Below are 20,118 nucleotides of genomic sequence, written 5' to 3'. Positions count from 1 at the left end.
CCTCCTCTGTTTCTGGCACTGTTTTAGATACAAAGGATATAACAGTGAAAAAAAAAGTGGATAAAACTTTGACCTCATGGAAGTTACATTCTAGTGGTATGTATTAAAAAGTAAAACAAAATAAAGAAAAAATAGAGGAAGTGTATTGTATGTGTGGATGTGAGAGGAACGAGATTAACTTTTAGAGAGTATGATCCCAGTAGGTTCTGTCTGCTAAAAACAAGAAATTTAAGTAAAGTCTCGAAGGAGGGGAGAGAGTAAGTATAGGGATGTCTGGGGAAAGACCATTTGATGCAGAGGAAACAGTAAGTACAAAGGCCCTGAGAAGGGAATATGCTTGTTGTATTTGAGATGTTGCAGTGTCTGCCTGCAATGATTCAAGAGAAGAGATCAGAGATATCTTTAGGGCCCTATAGATTATGGTGAGGACTTTTGGCTTTTACCAAGATGAGATGGTTGGAGAATAACTAGATCAGATTTTTTTTAAATCACCCTAAATCCTGCCCTGAGAGCCAAGGCAGAATCAGAGAGACCATTTCGGATGTGAGCATGTGAGAAAAACAGCTTCCAATATTTTTTACCTAAGCAACCAGAAGAACAAAGGCACAATTTACTGAGATGAGGAATCTTGAGGCAGAAGCAAATGGTTATGCAAGGTGAGAGGTAGGAAGGTTTATCAGCAAACTTTTTTTGAATATCATAAGTTTGTGATCAAGTAAAGATTACAAATAGACAATTACATGTGTAGGTTTGGAGTTAAAGGGGAGAAAAGTTTTTATCAGAAACTGTGTGTGTGTGTGTGTGTGTGTGTGTATACACAAAATGTCCTGTTACGTACTTCAGTCCTATGAGAAAATTTTTCATTGCAAAGTGGAAGGTGCAGATGTTCATATAAGGATGAGTGTAGAAATATATTAAATGCAGGAGAATTATCTTGATGCGGTACCACTTTGCAAGTTCTTAGCAGGATGTAACCATAGAGAGGAGTTCTAGCCAAAAAGAGTAAGAAGACAGGGCTGGCCTTCCCTACAGTCACCCTGCATTAATCCTGAAGTCAGCAGTCAGCTTTCCCTTCTCCTTCTCAGGTGGAGTTGTGTGTCCCCTCTTTCCTCCATTTTCCTTCTATAGACTTTTGTATATAACTCCTTTGTTTTTAAGGAGACCAGATGTCATAATGATTTGTAATTGTCTGTTTACAGGTCTAACTCCACCATTAGGTTGGAAGCCTCAAAAGGGTGGGGTCATATTAATTAATTTTTATACCTTCCGTGTCCACCATAGTGCCTGATATATTATACATACTCAATGTCTATTCATTGAATGAATAATTAACTGAAGCTTCTCATGTGTTCCAGAGACTAGGATTTTAAACTACTTGCTGGTTATTTCTAGTTGAATGTCCTATAGTCAACCCAAATAAAACATCTTCAAAACAGAATCAATTTACTTTTCCTGAAAACTTACCTTTTATTCTGAATTTTCAGTATCACTTAGGGACATAACATTGCAGGAAGATGTTCCAAATGAAGACTTTCCAACCTTAACTCTCTTACCCAAGTCTTACAGCATTGAGCATTGTGCCCTGTGTTCTATTAATTCAATCTCTGGAGGTCTTCGGACTTAGTTCCTCTAATTAATTCACTCATACCTTTCCTCCCTACCTCCTTTCCTGTGTGCCTTTTCTCTTTTGCTCAATTACTTATTCCCCCAATATCACAACTGGTCACAATTCTTGAAGTCTCAACTTAAACCTACAGGTGGCATATAGTCGTCCTCAGTCCCATAGTCGGCATAATTTTCTCCCTCTCTAATAGCACACTGTAGCTCTCTAGCACATTTGGCATTAGAATGGAGAAACTGGCATGTTTATTTCACATCAACTTGTGGTTTTCTCATCTTTACATCCACCTAGTACATTGCCTTTCATGAAGAAGATACTTAATAAATGACTGTTGAGTTCAATGAGTGCCTATGGACCCTGTTTTGCTGATTCTTTGACATAATTCTCTTCAGTGGAGGAGTAAGTAATTGCCACTCATCAAAAGTCATTCTTTTGACTATATTTGCTCTTCACTTATATTCACCCTCCTATTCAGTAGCAGGATATCTCTAAAAGACATTTTTTAAAACAGTATTTTCCAGGTTGAAATAAAAAAGTAGTGTTCAGTCTTTGAGCATAAATTATTTCCTCACTTGTGGGAGGTCTGATTGGAGACAATTTTGTCAGATTGCTGCACCAGTGCATCAAAGTGCCACCCAAAATGTGTGAGTCCTTTACATTTTAAAGATTTTGTGACATACTCTTTGTCTGATTAGAGAAACACAACATTTTAAACTTTTATTTAAGTGGTGCTAACAGATACTTTGACAATGCACAAAGTTATGCACATAAATATTTCACTGTGCACTGATTATATTTATCATCCTTTTAGAGCATGAGGGAAATATGCTGTCAAGTTATTTCCAAGAGCAGAGAAAACTGAGAGTCTACTGTCCATCAAGAAAAATGAATAGTGTTGCATCATCTAAAAAATGAGGCTGTATGGCTAAATGTTTACAAATCAGATTGAAAATTTATAGAAAAAATGATGTTAACACTAATATAAAGCAAAGTGATGCCCAAGATACCTAAAGCCAGTAAACCAAAAATCTTTAGGGTGCAGTGAAATTCTATGGCCAGTCACCTAGGCTTAAATTTGATTCACCCCATGAATGAAATACTATTCCAGATAAAAGACCTAATGCAGAAACTACTTACTGAATAAGTGCTCTACATGGTAAAAGTATATTACAAACTATGAATCCTAGAACTCCAGATTCCATCTTATGCATGATCATATTCAAATAGGTATGCAGAAAACTAAATGTAATGATACTTCTGATATCCAAATTTTGGAACTTTTCATTTCCTCTTTTCTTGTCTAATTCTCTTCTACTCTAAATTGCTTTGGAGTCTGTCTTTCTCTAAAACCAATGCCTCAAAATATATTGAGTATAAATAAGTGATAAAATCCCCCTTTTCAATACCTCCCAATCAATGCAGATTTTTCCTGATTTATTTTTGAGTGTCTAGTTACTTCTATTATGTAGGTAATTTTAGTGTCTCATAAAAGGCTTTCCTTACTACATTTACTTCTTTCTTCTTTCTCTCTATTATCGGATTCTGCATCATGATATTCTGACAAAGACATACTTCATCAGGGGGAAACTAAATAGGGAAAGAGGACATTCTCTTTAATGAGATAAAAAGAATGGGGAAATTTATGAGTTAAATTTTTTACCCTTGTAACATATTGACCCTGGTCCATCCTTACAGATGCCTTCAAAGGCAAATCCGATATGTAAATGGCACATTCAGATGATCCTTGTATTGACAAACTGACTCCCTCTTTTCATTCTTTTACCAGGAGCAGAGGAGGAGGACTTGGCGAGTACTGTGTAATTTACCTGGAGAAAATCCAGAAACATCGCCAAGCAGAGCCTTGTTGGGTTTATCACAGTCTCCCCTACTCTCCACATTAGGCTGGAGGAAGGGCACTTGCCAATAATTTCCTGCACTTTCCAGATGTCACTGAACAGTAGTTTGAAAAACTAATTCTGCTTACTTTATAACAATATTGTTATTTACCACTGAAAGATAGTTTTCTTTGCCAAAACCAGAGCAAATGTGTAACCAGCTGAGTTCTGAATGCAATTTTATCCTAACTGAATTCTGAATGCAAGCACAGTATTCTCCTTAGGTCCAGTCCTGGCCTGTAACTAGCAGAGTCCACTGAGTAAGGTTAGGGAAACTGTTTATTTCAGCCCTCTGGAATTTTTTAACTTTTAAAGGCAGAGACACTTGTATCCTTTCTGGTTTATCAGATTTATTCTCTACTTCAGTTTGAATTTCTTTAGTTGATCCGATTTCCTGAAAAGCTTCTAATTTGTCCTTATTTTCCTCTTTAGCTCTGATTTGCTTCACCAACAGTGAGAATGTGGGAGATTCTGAAAGAGCAGGGAATTTCAATAGAATGTATGACTTCTTTACTCTAAATCACTTCCATTTTAACTTACTTCTGAGACTCCATGTCTTGTTCCCCAGTCCCTTGTGGAATTATCCACGAGAGTTAATACTGCCTATCCATGAAACCAAATACGTTTCCCTGGCTTTATGTACATCTATGAAATTGGGAGAGGCAGAAGTGCTATCTACTCTATTCTTGTTTCAGTACAGTGGTTGGCGAAGTTTTTCTTTTTTAAAAAATATAGCACCTTAGCTATTTTTAAAATTTTATTTATTTATCACTGTATTATTTAATTATTTTATTTGGGGGCAGGTAATTAGGTTTGTTTATTTTTTTAGAGGTGGTACTGGGGATTGAACCCAGGACCTTTGTGCATGCTAAGCATGTGCTCTACCACTTGAGCTATACCCTCCCTACTCTTGGCAAACTTTTTCTGTTAAGGATCAGTTCATAAAAATTTTAAGTGGTACAGGCCATATATGGTCTCTATCCCAAATTCTCCGCTCTGGCCTTGTGATATGAAAGCAACCATAAATAATATGTAAATGAATGAGTGTTACTATGTCACCGTAAAACTTTATAATAGACCCTGAAATTTAAATTTCATATAATTTTCCCATGTCACCAAATATAATTCTTCTTTTGGTATTTTTTCTAACCACTTAAAATAAAAACAATTCTCATGACAGGTAGAAAAACAAATAAACAAACATGCAGTGGGCTGGTTTTAGCTTCTGAGACATTATTTGCCTACCCCTCTTCAAGGGACTTAGTCCCTTTATAGATACACTGTTTTTAAAGCTTTAAATCCCAATGCAAAACTTGAAGACTAATTAAAAATGATGGCATTTCTCTGTAAATTCCGAGCAGCTCTTGCCTATTTTCCAAATTCTTTTGGCAAATGACATACATACATAATTCAAAACTTTAAAACAAAATTCTAAAAAAAAACAAGTCCCTTTTTAACACCAAGCCCTTCAAAGATTTGGTATTGATGATGGAGCAATGGGGAGAAGCCACTCACTTACCACACAAGGGTGAACTTAGAACTCTTCTTCTAATAAAGACTCAAATTTCTTAAACTTGATTGTATTATCATGCTAAATTCTCAGCAGTCCTGATTTTTATCCCAGGATTATTTCAAACTCTTAGATGAGCCATCCAAATGTATCTCTTTTCACTCCTGGACCCATGTGTCCAGAGAACGCCAGTGTCTGAATGATAAAGGTCACTTTAATAAAAACTCAATATACAGTCATAATCTTTTCTCACTCTGGGTTTCATTTACCTTCACTACCCAAACATCAAGAAATATCCCTCTCTCTTCCTGCTTCTCTAGCACATGTGGCTTCTTCCCTCCTCTTTTCTTCTCAGGTTTATCATATGTATCTGCTTGGTCTCTTGTGGCAAGTTTTTTTTCCCTCATTCTCACAATTTTTCTTTCTCTGCACAGCGTTAGATTCTGCAGCTCAAAAGAACTGGATTGCACAAGGTAGGATTTTTGGTGGGGAGAGTCTGAAGGAGCAAAGACAGCATTGTTTGTGATCACAGGACTTGGGTGTGTGCAAGATACTAGAAGTATTTGCATATTATTCATCTTAGGATTCATCATATAATAGATAAGTAAAGGAAGGGAGAACCAACAGTTTCTTTCAAATAATAATAGTAGTAATTATGATAAAAATAAGTATCAGAAATGTTTTGTTAAAAATGGAAGAATTGTTGATTCATGAGAACTAGAATGAATCTAAAGTTAATATTCATTAAATATTAAATGAAATAGAAAATGGTAACACTTATGGGTCTGGAAGGACTCTGACAGATTATGAAAATTGCTAACACTTAGCTTACACAGAGTTTCTCCTCACACCTCACACCTAACAGAAATGTCTATAGTAACTTTTCGGTTTCAAATATTAGAGGTCTGTAAATATCAAGCAATTTGCATATGAAAAATGCACCAATGTTACCAGTATTTTTTTCTTAAAATTTGTACTTTAGTGTCCTAGTCCTTAAAACTAGATTTCAATATAGAAAATTTTTTATGAGGCTGCAAAGTTTCCTCACATTGGCTAGCATAGGTCCTGATTTTTCCACTTGTCCTTTTCAAGGGAAAAGTGGTTTTCAATATTTATAAATTCTCTCCCTGCCCATCTGACCCTGAGGCTGCTTCACCACCTGAGCCACACATCCTTTTTTCCATGGCGATCAATCCATTCTCACCCAGTAATACTTCTTGTTGATCTGTAGAATGAATTGTCAGACCAGGTTTTTTAGTGCCTTTCCTTTTACGTCTCTGCAAGTTCAACATATGGTTATTTTCCACTTTTGCTCTGTCTTTTCCAAGTGAACATTTTCTTAAACAAGGCAGGTTGGAATGGCAAAGTAGATAAAGCTGCTGAACTGGTCACACCGCAAAACAACACTTCTTACTGAGCAGTGCTTCCCATGCATTCTTTCCTCTTCCTCACCAGGACTTTATCAGGTGGGTGCTATTTAATTCTTGTTTCAAAATGAAAAAAAAATGATGCATAAGGGGGTGATGTTTATCAAATATAATTTAATAGTAAGCGAAGGAGATTGAAATACTTCACTGTAATTATAATCCTGCTCCACATTACAGGCTGAACTATGTATTAACTTGACTCATGAACCTGCTCTAGTTCCATACTTTCTAATTTTCCAGTTACTGATTTGTTAAGTAAAGATAACAATGGTTTTCCTTCTCACATCACATAGGATCAAACTGACTCCACAATGATAATATGTAAAATTCCATCAAAAGCAAAATATTTGCTTGTGTGACCATCTCTCTACTTTTCTCTACTCTTCTACTTGCTCATTCTCTACTCATCCTTCACTTTTGCCTTTATCCACAGAATATACTATTTTTTTCTTTTGTCTTAGAGAGAGAGACGGTGAGAGACAGAGAGAGAATGAAAGAATCATGGCTTCTTATATTAGGGAAAGAAAAGTCTTACAGTTAGAATTTGAAATTATAGAAAGTAATCTCTAAGGCCTTTCAAGTACCAAGAGGTCTCAATAAGAATACTTATGAAAGCTTCCTATTCTTTCTAAATTAAAATTTATTTTATTCCAAATATGACACACACATACTTCCATTTGAAAATTTGGAAATAAACTAAATTATTTTATTGAATAATTGCTCTTCTTCCACTGGATTTGGAACTAGAGATACAATTATTAATGAGGCCACATTCTCAAAATAATTACCATCTATTAGAGGAAATGCACACCCATACACTCATAATTACAAATTAATGAAATAAATGCTAAAATTGAGTGCTGTGTTTGGCAAGCAAATAGATTCATCCAATCTGGATAGAATTTGGAGACGGCAAAGAGAGGATAGGGAAGGTAAAGAGCTAAGTATTGGGAGGAAGGATGGAAAATAGTTCAAAAAACAGGTGATTTGTGACTTGCTCAAAGCAACATTGCAAAAATTGGGCAAATAAATCAGGGATTGTTCTATGCTGATTAAGGTAAAAAAGTAGAATTTTTATTGTAACATATCTGTTGTGATTGGAATTTTATGTCATTGAAGCATGAGAGAATTTACAAAATCCAGCTATTCGTAAGTTTCAAGAGAACCATCAGATTACAACTTCCTTGTCTTTAAATGGATATGTGAAGAAAGACTTTAACATTCATGTTTTTCTGAACTTTGCCACTGAGCTCAAACTTGACCATTTCCTCAGGCCTAAACTCTCTCTGTTAGCTTTTCTGGTTCTAGACCTGTTTCAGGAATGTGGATACAGGAGTCACATAGGAGTATGACTTCAACTCTGATTGATTATACCTCTTTTAAGAACTGACAAATGGTCAGTATGACCTTGAAGTTCTTAAATGTAGAAATTACCCTGGGCAGAGAAAATGAGTCCAGATTTCATCACTCATTCATTCATTCATCCACTTATTCATTATTCTTCCATCTGAAATGGAAAAAATCCTTTCAGAGAAGAGCCATGGTACTCAATGTTTAGTTATATTTCATGTCAGTACACACCATCATAATGGGAATTTTCCCATTAGAAATAAGCAGCTATTGATAGTCCATAGAGAAGACATTGGTAGATACAATGACACTTTTTCCCCTTCCTCTGTTTTTGTGTTTTTAAAAGAGAATTTATTATTCTTTGAGGCTTTTAATTGGCTTTCTCTGAAATGCCACAGTGTGATCATGTGATCCAGCTCTGGCCAACCACAGTATATCATCCCCCTCTGTCACACCCCCAGGCACACTGATCAAGTCAGGAAAAGACAAATGTGTTCCTATTAGTTGGGACAATCAAAGTCCCCAGGATACAGTTTTTCTTGAGCTATTGGTAAACAGGCTCTTCCTCTCTTTGGTGTCTAACAGGTAATATGTAAGCTAAAACTGTTATAGAACATGGTTTTTGTTATATGTAGAAAGTCAGCCTGAAAATAAAGCCAACAGAGGGGGAAGCAGAGGAGAGAAGTAGATAGAGAGAGAGAGAAACTCTTGAATCTAGCCAAGTGTATCCCAGTTTCACCTCTGAGTCTATTGCATTTTGCTTAATTTAGTTTAAGCTATATTTCATTCATTGTAAGATTCTTGACAAATATAACACCTAAAATGTACTTTGATGATGAAAGGAGGAGAAGTAACTCATCTCTTTTTATTTTCCTGGTGATTATAAAAAGATGGCTCTCCTCTAATATTTAGAATCTTAGAAAAGGAAGTAAAAACGTGGTGTGTTTTTACTTTTTGGTCTTTACGGTTGCATTTTGGATCAAAATAATTTAAAAAAATATAGACTTTAATCTTTTGAAAAAATATAGATTTTAATCAGAGCATAAGTTATATTTGGCATCCAATTCTTTAAGGAGTTTCCCATGCTTTTAAATTTTATTAAACTCTGATCAGCCATTATGATTAATATTGGGATTAGCAGTTAATAAGTGAAACAGTCAAATTTGGAAAAGAGCAGCTGTGCTTTAAAAATATAGTTATGTAAACATTGGATTAAATAACATTACAGAAAAAAATCCTTGAGAATACTGAAATGTATAAAAAGCCCAAGAATCAAGGAGAAATTTTATATACTGCTTTTGGTCCATATCAGCTAAGCACATTTTATTTTAGAGGTGGGATGATGGGCATAAGAAACAGGAGAGGGGGAAATGAAGTTCAGTGAAGATCCAGAAAACAAGTAGAAGCAGAATCTTAAGATCATTGTGTAAATATCAAAGTAGCCCCTTGGCTCTCAGGGACCAGAGGTATACCGATGTCAGTGGATGGAATAATGGGGACCCTGGGTCATGCAAAACAGCTACACAAAGGAGACACACACACACACACACTATATGTCTAGTGCTAGAGGAAAATAAAGATGAAATGCACCACAGAAAGGACAATTTCGTTACACTGTTTTTCTAGGGTGTGGTTATACAATGGTCTAGTAGCTTAAAATCTGATGCTGTTTAAAATTTTTCTAGAGTTGCCAGATATATTTAAGGAGTCAAGAAGTATACCTACAAATGGGGAACAAAGCACAAGACTGGGACAGATATGCATGAACTTTCCTGAGGGAAGAGTGAGAGTACACTCCTTATCATATCAATAAGCAAAGGCAAAGAGGTAAACGGAATAATCCAGCTGTAGGAGTCTGTTTCACCCAGGCAGAACTTCACTTCACGCAGCATAGTTCAACACAGCAATTGGCAAGTTACTCTGTAAAGAGCCCTATAGTAAATATTTTAGGGTTTGTAGGCCAGATGATCTGTGTCTCAACTACTCAAATCTGGCTTTGTAGTACAAAAGCAGTCTTAGGTAATACATAAATTAATGAGTGCAGCTGTGTTCGAATAAAACTTGACAAAAATGTTACTGTAGTCTGTAGACCCTGATAGAAGAGATAAAAGTACCCATTAATGGTGTCTCTGAAGATAAAAATAATTGCCCTGATGAGGAATGTTTGCTCAGTTCTGTGGTATAAATATCACCACCACGGCCAGTTTCAAACTACCGATTGTTTGAAAATCAACTTTCAAAATTTCTGAAAATTAACAGTCAGTATTTAGGAGCCCATTCAAGACAACTGCAGGATACCATAAGAAAAAGTCCCACCTACAGAGACGTAAAAGAGCTGGTGTCCTGACACAATTTTTAAGATTCTGCAATCTTAAATTACTTTCCCGCCATCTACGTTCTCCTATCCTTGCTCCCCACATCTGCTTTCGGGAGTCACATTCCCAAAAAACCATCTGCATGTAAGCCTCTGGCTTGGGCATTGCTCAACCTCAGAGTTACAAAATGTTTATATTTTATATTCTCATTTATTTAATGGTTCCTTTACTTATATTTCTCTAATATGCGGTGATGAGATTTTTGAGCAAGTACCTATATTTATCAGTGGGTTATTTGAGAAAAATAGACACCTAGCGATCAATTAATGACTTTATACTGTAGACCTGTAATAGAAATCACTACATATAATGAGGTATTCAAAATCAAAGGAAACATAGTGTAAAAGAGAGCATGTTTAGAAGGAGACCACAAAATGGGCTGAAAGAGAACATAATTACGAAATAAAGAAATGAGAAACAAGCTTGGGCTCTTTGAGGGATGGATAAAAACTCTAGGTCCAACTACTCCTTATTAGACCATTTTCATAATGAACCAGTTCCAAAAGAGTCAAAGTAGATGTGCACTTGGTGCTAAATGAGTTTAGAAATAAAACAAAGCTGCGAAAGCCTTCTTTTATCGTCTGTCAAATTAGAAAAACCAAGTAGGTCTTTGTTCTTGTAATAGTCTATTTGCTTAAATACATCGACAAGTGGCAGGGGAATCATTTAAATGTTTGCAGGCAGTCAACCGCATTAAAGAATCACAAGAAAACAGGCTGAACTCTGCAGTCAAACTGCCAACTTTATTCTAATTAATAACTCTAAACTGTGTAGCTATTCATAGATTGCTTACATTTGGGAGATATGAATGTTAAGGTTAGAGGCTGAAATTAGAGGTAAAATAAAACTATCACTATATGTGAAATTTTGGGTAATCCATCTAGAGGTAAAAGGAGGCTGAACATCTTTTGAGATTTAAAAAGGTTCTGTAATACAAATAGTATGTGACAAACAGAATGCTTTTATTTCATAGTTTTCTCACAGTCCTATCTTCAAGGTGTTTATCACTCACTAGTCTATCATGGAATCATCTGTTATCTGTCTCACCTGAAACTTCCCTCATAAGAGTTGCTTAGAGATGCAAGATATGAGAATGGGGTACATGGTCTATAAAAGATCACTACTTAGTCTTTTAAAATATGTGAAATCCTGAATATTTAAGGTAGCAAAATTCAGTTTCTGTTCTCTGGAAACTTACTGTTTCTATCTCCATTTTCCCTGCTTCCCTTTATAGGCGGACTTTGCTTCAAATTTTACTCAGATAAATGAAGGTTTGCATAAAGTGGATTGGAATTTTAAACTGTAAATAATTTCTGCCTTAGTCTGTTCAGGCTGCTATAATAAAAATACTGTAACTGCTGGATATGTTTATTTCTCACAGGTCTGGAAGCTAGGAAGTCCAAGATCATGGTGCTAGGAGATTTGGTGTCTCATGAGAACCCATTTCGCCATTTCTCATTGATCATCTTTCCACTGTAACCTCAGGTGATGGAAGGAGTGAGGGAGTTTTCATGGCTTCTTTTATGCGGATACTAATCACCTCCCAAAGACTCCCACCTCCTAATACCATCTCTTGGGGGTTAGGATTTTAACATATGAATTTGGGGGCTGGGGTGCAGGAGGCACAAATACTCACTCCATAGTAATTCCTAAGTGCAGATAATGGGTCAGACCCCACCTCCTCACAACCATTGGATACCTTGTTTTATTAGAGTGCCTGGACCACAGTGAGAAAATAATAAACTTTTTAAAAAATGAATTTTAAGTAAGTCAGTGGAGATTTAAATAAAGAAGCAATTATACTATATTGTGATAAGAGCTTTAAGAGATGCCTTTTCTGGTTGAGAGGTGTAAAGCAGCATGCTCAAGATCACAGGGATATGTAATGTGAAACCTAGCATTTCACCTAATTTTTATGACTCCCTTTCCTGTGCTCTTTCTACCTTTTCACATCAGAGAAGAAATATAGAGAGTAATTTACAAGAGTTGGTAAATTTTGTTGAGAAAAGTTTAACAGTGGAAAAAGGACTAAAATAATTTCTTTAAAAAGTGGTATCTAGTAGCTGAACAGGAAAACTTTACTGTCATAGACGATTTTGGAGTCATTTACTTTGCCCACAAGCCTCCTCTTTCTTCCATGGAGAGGGATCCTGCCCTTCCACAGAGAAAGGCAGGAATTTTTGTTCTACATGATCCTAGGTCTTTGTCCACAGTCACCTGGGCCAATTGGTCTTTCTCTCCTGGAAATTTGGAATTAGCATTCAGGAACGGCTATTAAATCTCTACAAACAGCTGAAAATGGGATATGTATTAAATACAAACCATGGAGAGCCTTTGTTAATCGCTGGACTGAGAAGTAGGGAGAGGAGGTCTACAGAGAATGGAGCAGACGTGCAGAGAGAAGCAGAGACAAGCCAGGGAGAAACACAGCACCACCTAGTTCTTGGAGGCTTTCTGGCTGTTGATTTTAGAACCTTCCTGAAGCCAAGCTAAGGCCTTTTCTTGGGTCCTGGGTGAAACCACATTGTTCTTATCTTAGTAGCCTTAATTGGTTTTTATTAATTGCAAATTTGGCTTTTATTACAAACAAGATTGCAATTTGAGTTGTTTTGTTCTGTAAATTATCTCCTTCATGCCTTTGCTCAAACATCACCTTTTCATTGAAACCAGACTAGATCACTCCATTTAAAATTCTAATATCACTCCTCCTCCTGTTGTGGGCTGAATTGTGAGCCCCTCAAAATTTATATACTAATGTCCTAAGCCCTAGTACCTCAGAATGTTATTATTTACAGATAGGATCTTTAAAGAAGTAAATGAGTTAAAATGAGGTCATTCGGGTGAGTTCTACTCTAGTATGGTGTCCTTATAAGAAGAGAAAATTGGGACAAAGATGCAGGCACGGAGGGAAGATAATGTGAAGATGCCAGGAGCCAAGGAGAGAGGCCTGGAACAGATCTTTCCCTTAAGGTCCTCAGAAGAAACTAATCCTGCCAATACCTTCATCTTGGACTTCAGCCTCTGGAACTGTGAAACAAGAATCTTCCGCTGTTTAGGCCACCCAGTCTGTGGTATATTGTTATGACAGCACTAGCAAACTAACACATCACCTTGCAAACTGATCTCCCTAAACTTGTACTGTTGCATTATTAAATATATTTCTCATTTATTTTCTCTCTCTCTCATCCCTAGAATGCAAATTTCATGAAAGCAGGGAGTTTTGCCTATTTTGTTCACTGGTGTTTTTCCCAGAGCTTTGAACAATGTCAAACACATGCACACATATACACCTGTATTCATATATAAGAATTTTTAATATTGCATAATCTTTTAGGGTAGACATTAAGGACAACACGAAGAGTAGACATCACTGTGTTACTCTAGGTTAATCAACTCAATTTATCAAACTTTAAATTATCTCATGTGTAAAAATGAAATGTCTGGACTCTTAAAATACAGAGAATCCCAATATTCTATGAAGAGATGAATATTCAGGTTTTACCTTTCTGCTGCTAAAAAGACTTTTAACCTTTGTACTTTGAAATACTTTGATGAAATTCTTTGGATCCAGAGATTTCATTTCTTCTACCTTTCTGTAAAGACTCTAGGGAATATTTATGTTCCTCCTAGTTTCTATAAATTTACCAGTGACTCTTCTACGTGAGGAGTTGGGAATGTAACAAATACGTGTGTATTTAAATACTCAGTTTTATTTGCAAAATTAATAGTAGGTTGAAAATTCTTGTTAGTTTTGGTAGGAATTTAATTTTTCATTAAGAAAACTTTAAGGCTATTTGTGAAAAGGAATAAGTATTATAGAAAATTTGCTTTCATAAAATTACATAAATCCCTAGTCAGTCTCATTGGTGTTCCTTTCTTCCTTTTGTTCTACAAATTAACTAGTTAGCAGGCATCCTTTAAGCTTATCCAACCTCTATTTTGGAAGGAGTTATGATGTCTATTGCAAGGTTAGTTCAAATTTTATTATTCATTTTATCCTTGACCTCAGTGGTTAAAACTATTAACTTAAGTAATGCTAATTGTGCTGGTGTTTTTTGATTTAGACACTTGTCCACCAGGACTTGGACTGAGACCAATTCATTTCATTCTGGCCACTGAAAAGACATCAAGCTGTAATGATTTTTGGTCACTGTTCAAGAGTTTACATTAATATAAAGGGCACACAGGGTAAAACTCAATAATAAATACCATTCTATACATTTAATTAGACATTTATGTACTAAACTGTATGAAGTAATGGGGAGAATTATGAATATATTTTAATATTTTGCAACTGAATATGAAGCATCATTATATATTTTGTTTTGATGCATTCTTTTCCACCATATTATAATGACAGTGCATATAAAATCTTTATAAAAGACTAACAAAGAAATTATTTGCTTTATTCAACAAATATCTAATTGCCTAATATTCTTAAGCTACTATAGAAAGAATACATAGGATCCCAAAGTGAATAAGGCATGATCATGACCCTCAGGAGTTCCACCGTTTAGTAACGGTAATGAGATAAGTAAATGGATAATAAGTGGCAGATTTAAGATAATTGATAACATTTACTGAAGTACTCATCATGTGCCAGACACTCTTCTAAGCGCTTTATATATATCATACCAATTCAACCTTTTAACTACACTTTGAGGAGAGTATTGTTTTACAGATAAGGAAACTAAGTCACAGAAGGTTAAAGAAACTTTCCAATGTCATGAAATTAATAAGTAAACATTTGAACTTGTGACTTTGGCTCTTAAGTCACAGCCTTAACCTCTCTATTTTGCCTCTAGGGTAAATGCTTTAAGAGCAATATAAAAACCAAACCAAACTAAACCAAACTCCTCTAAACATGTTTAACAGTTCACCTATGGCAGAAATCACATCTTTGTTGGAAGAATCCAGAAAACTTCCCAGGAAGGTTGCATTTGGATTGGGCCTCAAAGTATTTGGAACTCTAAAATGAGACATCGTCTTCAGGTAGTGAGACTATGTCTCAAACTAGCTAGTTTGTCACCAAACCTTCCTGTGCATAGAATGACCCTGTTTTTCTCATCCTCTATTATAGATATGTGTAACTCTTACCGAACCAGGTTCCTTTGCCCGCAGTGCAGCAAGCCAAATGCTGAGACGCCGAGGTTTGCAGCAGAGAAAGGGTTCATCACAAGGCAGACAAGCAAGGAGAACAAATCTCAAGTCTGCCTCCCAGAAGATAAGGGGACCGACATTTATGGGATAGAGAAGCAGGGTGGTCTGAGCTGTAGAGTCGTGAGGAAAGGGAACTGGAAATAAAAAGATGAGGTAATCGTCCTGTGCAGATGCAGCTGAACTACGGGCTTCTTCATGGGACGCATGCTCAGAAAATGGCAGATGCGAGGCCTGAGCGAAGGCGGAGCTTTCGGCCCTCTGAGGTAAAAAGGTCACGGCAGACACTTGCGCATGCCCAGTTGGAGGGTTGGCTGTCCCAACCGGTTTTAACCGGCTTGAGCTCAAACAGGACACAGTAGACTGCAAGTTCCTGACGAACAACTCTGGCAAAATAACTTCTTGTTCAGCGTACCTGTCGCTCGGAGGATGTGCAGTTTTTGTGAAAACAAAGCAAGCTTGGACAAAGAAGGCAAGTTATAGTTTATTATTTATTAAGCAAGTTATAGTTGAATGGATCTGACTGATGACTACCCTCAGTTTCTTAACCACTTGACTGAGTTCTGGCCAAACGAATGTATGTTGTACAGACATTGTAATGTATGTAATGTACGACATGTATATAGTAAAAATGCTATTAAGTCTGCAGACTTCCAGGTCAGGCTTACAGGACCTCCCGCAGGTAATTTTTTTTTCTCTGCTCTTCTGCCTGAGAGGGTCCGTAGATCTTAGAAGCCATGTGCTAAGGATAAGAGATCACATTCACAGTATGAAAGAGGTCTAGGTCCCTGAGTCACAGCTTGAAGGGGAACCACCCACTGACTGGGAAAACTCAATTTGAAGGATTTTTGAATAAGAAAGAAATGTTTACTGTGGTAAGCTACTGAAATTTTGACATTTGCGGATTGCAGCGATTAGTCTACCTTCATTAATGTAGGGAGCATAAGACGCCTGAGTATCATACAAGGAGAACAGATTAAATTTGCTTCTTGCCAGTGGATGGGAAGTGTAATGTTAGGTCCTAAAGCTCATGTGCAAGGTTAAAATTGCACATGGCAAAACTATCCTTGAAACTCCCTGTAGAATTCTATGTATAAAATATAGTACAATATAAAATATACATAGGTTACCTTATACAAGCTTCTAGAAGATTATGTCAATTCCTTTCACTCATGCAATGTTAACTGTATTTTTAGTGTCAGTCAACTTTTTTTAAATGGAAGAGAAACAATTTTTCTAAAATGTTTGGTAAGATGTACTGGGTATTTCAGCTGAGGTTTCCATCATTGCCTCAGACAGACTTAGAAATGATATGATTTCATGGAATTGAGAGGCAGTTTATTATCTTAAAGCATGCAGTCTTTACCTGCCTAGGACTTCAATTTGAACCTGAACTCTAACTTCATTTGTGCTGCAAATCTTTGGTAATTTACTTAAATTTCTAACTTTTATTTTACAATTAGTAAATTGGAAATAAAAACACATGCATTGTGAAAGTGTTCTGAAGGTATTTATTCATAATAATGAATATTTATTGAGTACTTATCACATTGCACATTCTAAAACCATTGCTCTATTGTAAGTTTATAGTATTTTCTAGGTTTCTGTGTTTTAGAAACATTATTAGTTTTGGCCTGTATATGTCACACGTTCTTTTCAGTTTTTGTAGAATTTCCAACTCAAGAATAGACAACACTTCGGTTTATTTGTTTTCTTTCTCTCTTTTCTCTTCCCTTTTGGTCCATTTACCATTATCCCTACTTATGGCACGTCTTTAAGTCTGCTCCATTTCCTTTAAGATTGATCACTAATATTGGAAACATCCTTTCATAATATGTAAATTCCTAAAATTTTAAAACTTTGCACCTATGGCAACTCTAATAACTAATTAAGGAAGCTGTCTTATTTTCATTTGACAAAAGAGAGTAAGTAACTTGCATGATGTTCGACATTATTTAGTGACCAAGCTAGGACTAAAACATCAATAATTTTTGAGTACTTACAATTTGTCTAGAACTTTTCAAATATTAACTAATTTCATGCTCATAGAAACTCTGTGAGTTAAGGGCTGTCATTATCATGAAATCATACGTGAAGTAAAGGGGGCACAAGAGATTTGAGTAGCTTCCTATGGTTACATAAATCCTCAGGGATTGGTCTGGTATTTGAACCCAAATATTTGCAGGTCTAAACCATTCTATGCTTATTTTCATGATAGTATATACAGTCTTTGGTGTTGTGACTAATACATGCTATCAGTAGTTGAAAGATACTGTTATTGGACTATTCTGCTATCTGAGAGGGTCAACATAACTAGATCATCTTGTTATTGTACAACAGTAGAAGAAAGGTTAGCTAGAAGATATGGTAGGCACATGGATTAAAGATCATAAATGCCATGTTTTGCATCCACATATTTAAACATCAAACATTATTCTTGTTTAATTTTTTTAAGCTGAAGATAAAAAGAAAGAACAAATGTATAACGTGAAACCAAAATGTCTTCAATTCTAGGAATGAACCTAGAAATTAAAAACAAACTAAAATATAATCCCAATTGCACACTTACTGGAAACTATTATTTCTTACTATGTCATATAATAAATTTCAGCTTTTGGAAAAAAAATGTATGAAAGTAAAGGCCAAAAAATATGATTTAAATCATTAAATTAAAAATTCTGATGTGGTAATTGCTTTGTACTGACTATTTATGTTATGAGAATCTGTATAATATATGTATATATTGGTCTAGTGAGATTATTTTTGACAGCTATATGCATTATAAGACATAGGCAGGAAAATATTTTCTGTAGCACGATAGCTACCCTTTCTGGCTTTGGCTAAAATCTGAAATGCATCAGAAAATACACTATCACTGGTTTCATATTTATTCTTTCTAAGTGATTTCCACAATAAAAAGAGTTCATTTGAAAGTTAAAGTTTGTCATTTTCCAGCTGACATTGTGGTCTCAACTTAGGGCTGAAAATGAGACTGCTTCTTCTCCCTCTCAGGTAGTTATGAGAAACATGAATTCTGCAGCTGAAATTCAGCTGATAAATTTGGTTGTGATCCAGGAGTCATACTCCTGTAAAATAGGCAGCAATAGGTATGGTCATAGAACTAATTATATTGATTATGAATGTGCTATTTTTAAAAAAGTGACCTTTGTAATTTCTTTGTATATGATATATAATCCATTTATTCATGAGTAATGATTAATTCTTTCTGATATTTAGACATGCATATAAAATAACTATTTTATGTAATGTATCCAAGTTAAATCCACTTTTATACTTACATGTACTCTCATCCTACAATCTTGCTTAAACATTTGTTACTTAAAAACCTTAATATTCAATAGCTTGTCATCTAACTAGTAGGATGATTTGTTGTGGGCCAATGAGAATATTTTAAGAGTAACTCGGTAGCTTTTTACTTCAATCAAATTCAATTCATATATTTACTGTTTATTTAGATCAAAGCACTAGGGTTAGAAGTGATTCCAGAATATTCATTATGGGTTGTGTTTATTGGTTGCAATCTGGTGGAAAGGTGAAGTTAGACTTGTCTTGACACTGTTTTTGCATAACAATTATGCTCTGTATTTACATTATAAACTGAGGATGAGGAGGAGGAAGTGACGGTATAGCTCAAGTGGTAGAGTGCATGCTTAGCTCACACAAGGTCCTGGGTTCAATTCCCAGTACCTCCTGTTAAAAAACATAAATAAACCTAATTACCTCTCTCCCTAAAAAGCAAACAAACAAACAAAAAGTAAACTGAAGATGAGGGGAATGGAGAACAGTGAAAGAAAATTATGGAAGGGGATATAAAGCCAGCTACTCATGGGTACCATTGTAAATTAGAGGGGATAAAAATAATTAAGACATGTTTTTTCCTGTTCTTTAATCTTCTGCTGGCTATAGATGCCCACAACTAATTCTAAGACAGTGAATTTATAATAAAAGTATAAACTGAGTGCATAAATTAGCAGAGTGAAAAATTGATTCTAATTAGTGGCTTATAATAAGTATCACCAAACATGGTACATTTGAACTGAGTTTTGATGAATAAATGAAATTTCAAAAGATAAAGAAGAGGGGGAAAGATCTACTGAACACAGGCAACAGCATGACCAGAGACGTAGAGGCAGGGAAGCATGTGATAGTACAATAGTGAATAACCTTCTATAACTAAAGACGGATGCGAAATTGGGTGGAGAGCAAGGAGTAGTGGGAGACAGCGCAAAATCTAGGCATAGATTTGATTGTAAAACCCTTCAATGCCACTCGAGTATGTGGATGTTTATTTTTGGTCAGCCCATCCATTGCTTTTAACAAAAGCACCTCTTTTGCGGGGATGGATCTGAGATTATTTTACAGAAGCCTGACAAGGGTCTGTCCTGAAGACAGTTCTTTCTCTGGAATGTGCAGCGTTTGAAAAACTCAGGCCCATAGAAAACTGCAGAAACAGTAGAGAATCGTGTCCAAAATGTGAGCCTGTATCATCAGCAAACCAAAGCATGGGAGGTGAAGTTTGAAGGAAAATATGAAGTTGCCATAAGGAATCATGAATTTGGAACCAAAAGCATAGAATGATGCTTTTCATTTGACAAAAGAGGAAGAGTGTGGGCTTACAGAGGGGCTCAGGTCCTGAATCATTGCTTAGCTGTCATTGTGCTTATATGAGCTTACAGTGACTAGATGCAAAGTCAGCTTAATAGGGACAAAATCCAAAAATAAAGTCAGGGACAAAACTGAAATAACCAGAGAAGGATAATTA

General features: G+C 35.7%; 1 long non-coding RNA gene across 1 annotated transcript in view; it reads left to right on the top strand.

Annotated features, from left to right (window-relative positions):
* Nucleotides 1-15,676: 15,676 nt before the first annotated feature.
* Nucleotides 15,677-20,118, top strand: part of LOC140686474 (uncharacterized) — a 33,403-nt gene continuing 28,961 nt past the window's right edge. The window contains exon 1 of the long non-coding RNA XR_012060332.1: nt 15,677-15,807. This is a non-coding gene — a long non-coding RNA (uncharacterized lncRNA). The remainder of the gene's footprint in view (nt 15,808-20,118) is intronic.

This window comes from Vicugna pacos, chromosome 2, assembly GCF_048564905.1.
Source record: "Vicugna pacos chromosome 2, VicPac4, whole genome shotgun sequence".
Taxonomy (NCBI): Eukaryota; Metazoa; Chordata; class Mammalia; order Artiodactyla; family Camelidae; genus Vicugna; species Vicugna pacos.
This window is presented reverse-complemented; position numbering and strand designations above follow the sequence as displayed.